Source organism: Herpailurus yagouaroundi, unplaced genomic scaffold, assembly GCF_014898765.1.
Source record: "Herpailurus yagouaroundi ecotype Mexico unplaced genomic scaffold, PumYag 192, whole genome shotgun sequence".
NCBI classification, from domain to species: Eukaryota; Metazoa; Chordata; class Mammalia; order Carnivora; family Felidae; genus Herpailurus; species Herpailurus yagouaroundi.
The window spans coordinates 8,377,260-8,385,098 of NW_024412423.1; the positions used below are offsets into that span (position 1 = coordinate 8,377,260).

Consider the following 7,839-nt stretch of genomic DNA (forward strand, 5'->3'; position numbering starts at 1 on the left):
TTTTATAACTGATAGATTGTACCTCTTGATCCCCCTCACGTATTTCATTCATCCCCCCTCCCCACTTATTTCCCTCTGGCGTCTACCAGTTTGTACTCTGTATTTATGAATCTTTAAAAAAATTTTTGTTTAATGTTTGTTTATTTTGAGAGGGGGGCGCATACAGCACCAGTAGGGGAGGGGCAGAGAGAGAGGAGAGAAAGAATCCCAGGCAGGCTCAATGCTGTCGGCACAGAGCCCGATGTAGGGTTCAAATTCCTGAAACTGGGATTGTGACCTGAGCTGAGATCAAGAATTAGAGGCTTAACTGACTGAGGCACCAAGGCGCCCTTGTACTTATGAATGTTTTTAAAAATATGGAATACTTCACAAATTTGTGTCATCCTTGTGCAGGGGTTATGCTAATCTTCTCTCTGTTGTTCCAATTTTAGTGCATGTGCTGCCAGAGTGAGCAGTGAGATCGTTTATATTGCTGCATTTTCAAGTTCAGTGATATTTTCTTCTGCAATGTGTAATCTGCTATTAATCTTATCAAGTGTATATTTACTCTCAGATGTCGTAGTTTTATCTGATCTCATTAATCTCATTGTAGTTAAAAAAATTTTTTTTAAATGTTTATTTTTGAGAGAGAGAGAGAGAGAGAGAGAGAGAGAACACGAGCGGGGGAGGGACACAGAGAGGGAGACTCAGAATCTGAAGCAGGCTCTGAGCTCTGAGCTGTCAGTACAGAGCCCAACGTGGGCTCGAACTCATGAACTGCGAGATCAGAACCTGAGCTGAAGTCGGATGTTCAACTGACTGAGCCACCCAGGCACCCTAACTCATTGTAGTTTTAATCATAAATTCAGTATGATCTTTTTTATATCTTCAAGGTTTTACTTAGCATGTTCAATCTTATAGTTTTTTGAACACATGGAATGCAATTATAATACTCATTTTAATGTTCTTGTCTGCTCATTCCATCCTCTGTGTTAGCACTGAGTCTTTTGATTTATCGATTTTTCTTCTCATTGTATATAGTTATTTTTGCCCTTATTTAATGCCCGCTAATTTTTGATTGGATGCCAGACATGCGATGTTTCACCTTGTTGGGTGCTTGAAAATTTTATGATTCTTATAGTCGAATTTTGTTATGGAATGTGGTTATAAATTATTTGGATACAGTTTGATCTTTTCACATTTTGTTTTTGGTATTTATTAGTCAGTACCAGAGTAGCATTTAGCCTAGGGATAATTATTTTCTACTTCTGAGGCAAGACCATTCTAAATCTTCTACCCAATGCCCCCAGGAATTATGAGGGTTTGTAGTCTGGCTCTTGATAACCAGTATTATTCTCAGTCCTTTCTGAGTGTCTATTCTTTTCTCTCTAATCTCTCTGTTGGCTTCCCTCTCCTCCCCCACCGTCATCTGGTAGTCTCATTCCATGCATACTCTGCTTAATACTGAATGGAATCTTCATGCAATTCTCTGGAGTTTTCTCGTGCTTATCTCTTCTCTTTTGATACTCTGCCCTGCGAAATTTTGTGTCTGTTTTCCTGGTCTATCAGACATGTCTCCTCATCTCAGGGAATGTACTGGGCTCACCCCCAGGTTCCCTTGCCTGTGCTTCAGCCTGAAAAGTCTCTCAAGGAAATCAATTGGGACAATCACAGACAGAATCTTGTTTCTCATGTCGTCTTCATAGCCCAGTGTCCAATGTCTTTAAAACCTTTGTTTCAAATATTTTCTTCAGGTTCCTATCTTTTTAGTTGATACTGTAAATTCAGGGTTTTTTTAAATTCATTTTGGGCAGAATTGGAAGTCACAGATTCACTGAAAAAAGCAGGCATCAAGTTGTTTTATAGATTTTGATTTTATACAGATTGTCTGTTAGTAGAGCAGAAGTTATGTGTTGTAGCTAGTAAAATAATTTATAAGTCTAACCAGAAATTGTTCACTAAGGAAGAGATCTATATGACAAATAGCATAAAAGAGATGGTTTGTTGTGGTTCTTATTGATTATTTCATCTTGTGAGTATCTGCATCTATATTTATATTACATCTCTACTTTAGCCTTGATTTTTGAAATGAGAATTTTGATGTGAACAAAATACTTTTGTACATTGAAACCTATGTAACTTCCAGAAGCACAGATTTGTTATTTCTTTGTACAGAAAAAGCTGCAAAATTAGCAAGCCTGTTAGATACGGTTTTCCTATAATTAGTGATAACACCTGACTTAATTCAAAACTTCACTCTAACATAGTAACATTGTGAAAGCACAAAGAACTGAGTTGATTTTTGCAATATGTAACAAATATTTTTGGGTTGAAAATGAGAACATATCATGGGCATGGTAATTAACACTATAAATTGTAGCGAGTCCTTATGCTCAAGACATAGGCATTTTAGGGACACCTGGGTGGGTCAGTCAGTTAAGCATCCCACTTGTGATTTCAGCACAGGTCTTGATTTCACTATTTCACTGTTTCTAGGATTGAGCCCTGTGTGTTGGGCTCTATGCTGATAGCACTTGGGATTCTCTCTCCCTCTCTCTGCCCCTTCCCCGTTTGCACTCTCTCCCCTTCTCTCTCTCTCAAAAATAAATAAGCATTAAAAAAAAAAAAAAAAAGACAGACATTTTAGCACCTTTGCCTGTGAATTTACTGTTAAACCTCACAGTCATAATTTATCCATGTTGTGGTCAGGAAAGCCACTATTGGAGAAATGGACTTGGTCATTGTCATCTTAGGGCAGGTACATCCTTGCCTTAAGTTTACACTGAAGATTGAAGACTTGGGCTTTTAGTTTTATATTAAATCCCATCTCAGTAGGTTTAATGATTTTCTGAAAGAGTATTCAAAATTTGTTATTCAAAAACATATGAAATGTATCCAAGCAGTTTGTCTTTTTTTTTTTTTTTAACATTTATTTATTATTCAGAGACAGAGAGAGACAGACGGTTAGCAGGGGAGGGGCAGAGAGAGAGGGAGACACAGAATCTGGAGCAGGCTCCAGGCTCTGAACTGTCAGCACAGATCCCGACGCAGGGCTTGAACTCACAAACCGAGAGATTGTGACCTGAGCCAAAGTCGGACGCTTAACTGACTGAGCCACCCAGGTGCCCCAAGCAGTTCATCATTTGTAACACATGTATATTACAGTGAAGGATGCCAGTAGTTGGAGAAATTGTGGGCATGGGGAAAAGAGGTATATGGGAAACTTTGTACTTTCCTCTCAGTGTTGCTGTGAACTTAAAAATTACCTAGTGAATAAAGTTTATTAATTAAAAAAGACATAATTTATGTATTCCTAATAAAACTATCATTGGGAAGATGATTTTACAACAAAGAGTTTTGCCCCCTTTCTCATGCTGCCAGTAATCAGAAATGAAAGCAATAACCTACAATACATATGCAAAATTTAGAAGTTGAAGTATGAGTCCCCCAAATGTTCCCTGATGTCCATGCTTATAAAAATGAACCACATTATTCAATTAGACTGGTTCAATTTACAGTATTGGGGAGAAAGGAACATGTGAATTGAAGTTGTTGAACTACAGTGAAATTTGATGCTGAAACTGAATTTAAGCATTTTATAAAATTTTAAGAGATGTTACCTAAGTATTAAGACCATTGTGCAAATCATATATTCAAGTTTTCAAGTGTATGTGTAAACAGACATAGTTTTTTGTTATGAAACTGAGTGAAGTTAAATATTGTGCCATTTAAAGGATTTAAGAATAAGTTGTGTGCTGTGTATCACATTGTGAAATACAAAACTAGCTGTCACCATGTTAGCCCACAAAAATTACAGATTTTGTTTTTCAGATACACAGGCAACAATACCCAATAACCAAAAATAATTGATTAACAATTTTTAAACTTTCTAACATTTAGTTTTTGTTTTTAAATGTTATATGTTTATTTTTGATAGAGGAAGAGAGAGAGAGAGAGAGAGAGAGAATGAATGAATGAGGGGCAAAGAGAGAGGGAGGGAGAGAATCCCAAGCAGGCTCTGCACTGTCAGCTCAGAGCCTGATGTGGAGCTTGAACTCCCGAACCTTGAGATCATGACAGGAATCAAAGTTGGATGCTCAACTGACTGAGCCACCCAGGGACCTACCCCCTAACATTTAGTTTTTAAAATTTAGATTTGACAATATAATCTAAGGTTGTATATATATCGTATATTATTTCATGTGCTAAAGCCGTATTTTCAGCGGTGTGATAGAGTCAGTTTATGCTGCCTCTTGAGGATCAATTTTTAAATATTCAGGATTTTTAAAAATTGTAGTAAGAATACTTAAAATGAGATCTACCCTCTTAACATTTTTCAAGTGTACAATATAGTATTATTGATTATGAGCATAATGCTGTACAGCAGATCTCTGGAACTTACTCATCTTGCATAACTGAAACTTTATACCTGTTGACCAGGATAGCTCTCCATTTCCACCTTCTTGCAGTCCCTGGAAACCAGCATTTTACTCTCTCTTTCTATGAGTTTGACTTTTTAGATACCTCATGTAAGTTGCCTCATGCAGTAATTGTCCTCTACCGACTTATGTCGGTAGCATGATGTCTTGACCTAGTTGTTAACCATTAGTAGCTTGAAGGAGCCAATGGTAGGAATATTTATAGCACATAAAATGGAAAACACCAGAAATCAGGTTTTTGTTTTGTTTTGTTTTGTTTCCAGAGAGCTAGTTTACCAATACATTTCTAAATACTTGACTGAAAGTACTTCTGATGGTTGTTTTTGATTTTTTTCTTACACCTCGCCAGAGTCTTTCATTTATATTACTCTGTCAGGTTCCTGTAGGCATTTGGGGTTCTGATCTTCGACTAGAGGAAAACACAGATATTTCACCAGGCAGGTCAGAGAGAGCTGGGAGCAGTGCTCCCAGCTGACTGATGACCATGGACATTTGCTTCAGTTTGGTCTTTTCCCACCTGGAAATCCACCAGGGCATTTGTGCCACAGAGTCAGGGCAGGCTCCAAATCTATACCTGCCATTTCAGGAGAGTAAGATAGTCCAGGAGAGTATGAATTTTAAGGTATTGATGAACCAGCAGCCATCAAAGAAAGACCCTGACATATAGAGACTCTGGAAGCAGGCAGATTCAGCTTCCTAAGGGGAAAAGGATAGTGAAGGCTGAGTTTGCTGAGGAGCAGTATTCATTCATTCTCTGCTGGACACAACCTCAGTGCTTATTTTTGGACACACATGCATCTATCTTTGGGCACACATGCACCTTTAGGACCTGATCAATTTTATGCAGAACATCTGTTATTCTTCCCAGATGGAGGTTGAAGATACATGGCTCGCCACACTCAGAAGAAAAAAAAAATCTCTCATAAAAACTCAAAAGAAATGCATCAACTTCCATGGCTGGTGCTGAGATAGATCTGTGAAGAGAAGAAACCTCCCAGACAGTGATTGTAGGGGAAGGTTTAGGACAGGAGGACACCTGGATCATAGGTTTCTGGACTCCACGGGCAGAGGAAGTCACAGTAGCAGCAGTCTGTTCCAGAGGTGTTGTTCTAGGGTAATTAATTATTCTGGTGGAGAGTTTGTATTCCCTTAGAATAGAAAGAAACCATGTGGTGGATCACCAAAGCATGGTTTACTATGAAGCCAGAGAAGTGTAAGCTTACATTGGAGATGCTGTAGGAGTGATTCAGATGTTCATATGCTTTTGTGGAGTTTGAAATAGTTGGCTATTTTAAGTGCATTTGACTGAGATCACTGCCCCTTTCTAGTAAAACTTCTCTTCCACCATGCTTCCTGTTCTCGCAGGTGGTGACCATAGACATTTATGGGGCCCTTCTAAGGGGACATTGTGTTGGAGATATTTGAACTGCAATTTGAAAAGGCATTTAGAATATTTCCATATAACAGAAAACAATTTCACTTGGTTATTAATAGTCCCCAGGGTTATTTATTAAGCCAAAATGTATTTTGAATTATTTGTCCAACGGTCTTTAATAAAGTTAACACTCAGTAATATTTTTTATCAGGAAAACTCAGAAATAAAATAATATGTTTGAAAATATTATCTAAGTAGCAAAATAACTCCCAGGTAAATACCTGGATGTCTTGAGTGAGTGTTTAGACACAGGGCTTCCTGATCTTGTGAGAGGGCTGAGCGTTGATAGGGGGGCCAAATTTCTCTTAGTAAAATACTTGAGATTATGGAGGTAAGAGATGCATATTTCGAGTCTGGTTTGGTTTTGTTAATTGAGGAAGACAGGAGAAAAGAAAATGTGTTGTAATTGAATATATGAGGAGAACTTTTATAAAGGCTGGCAATTTGGAAGCTGTAAAGGAGAAGATAGGTATATGTGACTGCAAACATTGCATGTGTATTTTTTTGCATGCCAAAGATATCATAAACAATGTGAAAACTTAAGGAATATATTGGGAAATACCCTATCATAATATGAGAGGTGAATGGACAATATCAATAAAGTGCAAAATATAAAAGGGTGGAAACTAAAAGATAAATAATCCCATGAAAAAAATGAACAATGAATATTTTTAAAAAATCCAGTTTATGGTGAAGACCATGGCTGGTAAACTTCCACTCAGTCTCACTGTGTTTGGAAAAATGAAAATGTAAGTAACAGTGAGCATTCATTTCACCTCCATGAGATTGGCAGGTAGTTAAATTAGTGATAATTCCTTTTGCTGGCATGGATGCTGGAGAAAAGTGTATACTCGTGTAATTTTAGTAGAAATATGAGTTATTACATCCTTTTAAGTGAGCAATTTAGTGAGATCTAGAAAATTTAAATATACATATAAACTTTGACCCAGCATTAAAGCTCTTGTGACTCTATTCTAAATAAATTAGAATATTAGGGACTTGTGCATATGTGTGCAACTGCTACGCAGTTGGCAATGACAACAAATTGAAAATGAAATTAATGTCACCTAAGGAGGAGAATGATTGAATAAACTGTGGTACATTTATTGCACAGAATGTTATGCATTGGTTATAAGGAGTGGGTTAGAGCTTTACCCATTGACCAGCATAAATTTCCATGATGTATTGTTATCTAAGGAACAGAAATTGCAGAAGTGTATATAAAACATGATCACATTAAAAATAAAGTGTCAAAGAGCCCTTTGATTTTATTTTCTATGCATAGAATAATATGGAAATAAACACATAGGGTTATTTGTGTTGGTTATTTGATATGTGTTGTTCAGGCAAAGGAAAGAAGGGAGAGGCCAAAATAAGACTATAAGAAACAGGAAGTTCCCAGATTAAATAAAGGACATGATATAGGATTCAATTCATACAAAAGGTATACCTATATATGTGTAAAAATGTGTGTACATGTGAAAAAGGGGAGATGTTTTAAAATGTGGTCACTATGGAGTGCCTGGGTGGCTCAGTCATTTGGGTGTCTGACTCTTGATCTCAACTCAGGTCATGATCCCACAATTTGTGGGACTGAGCCCCACATAGTGCTCAACGCCCTGTGTTCTCTCTCTCTCCCTCTTTCTCTGCCTCTCTCCTACTTACTCTCTCCCAAAACAAATAAATAAAAATAAATAAAAAATAAAACATGCTAATTATTATGGCTTAAATTTAACTTCCCCAAATTCACAGGGGAAGCCCTAACTCCCGTGTGACTGTGTTTGGTGATAGAGTCTTTAAGGAGGTGAGTAAGGTTAAATGAGCTCACAAGTGTTGGGCCCTGATCCAAGAAGAGAAGATGATATCAGGGGTTTGTGTGCACAGAGAAAGGGCCATGTGAAGCCCCAACAAGGGGGTAGCCATCTGCAAGGCTCAGAGGCCTCGGAAGAAACCTAACCTACCAATATCTTGATCTCAGAATTCAGC

At 37.6% G+C, this 7,839-nt stretch overlaps 1 non-coding gene across 1 annotated transcript; it reads right to left on the bottom strand.

Moving 5' to 3' along the window:
• Positions 1-350: 350 nt before the first annotated feature.
• LOC121010901 (U6 spliceosomal RNA) lies at positions 351-455 on the bottom strand. Its single transcript, XR_005781416.1, has one exon. It is a non-coding gene; the product is annotated as a U6 spliceosomal RNA (small nuclear RNA).
• Positions 456-7,839: the final 7,384 nt, after the last annotated feature.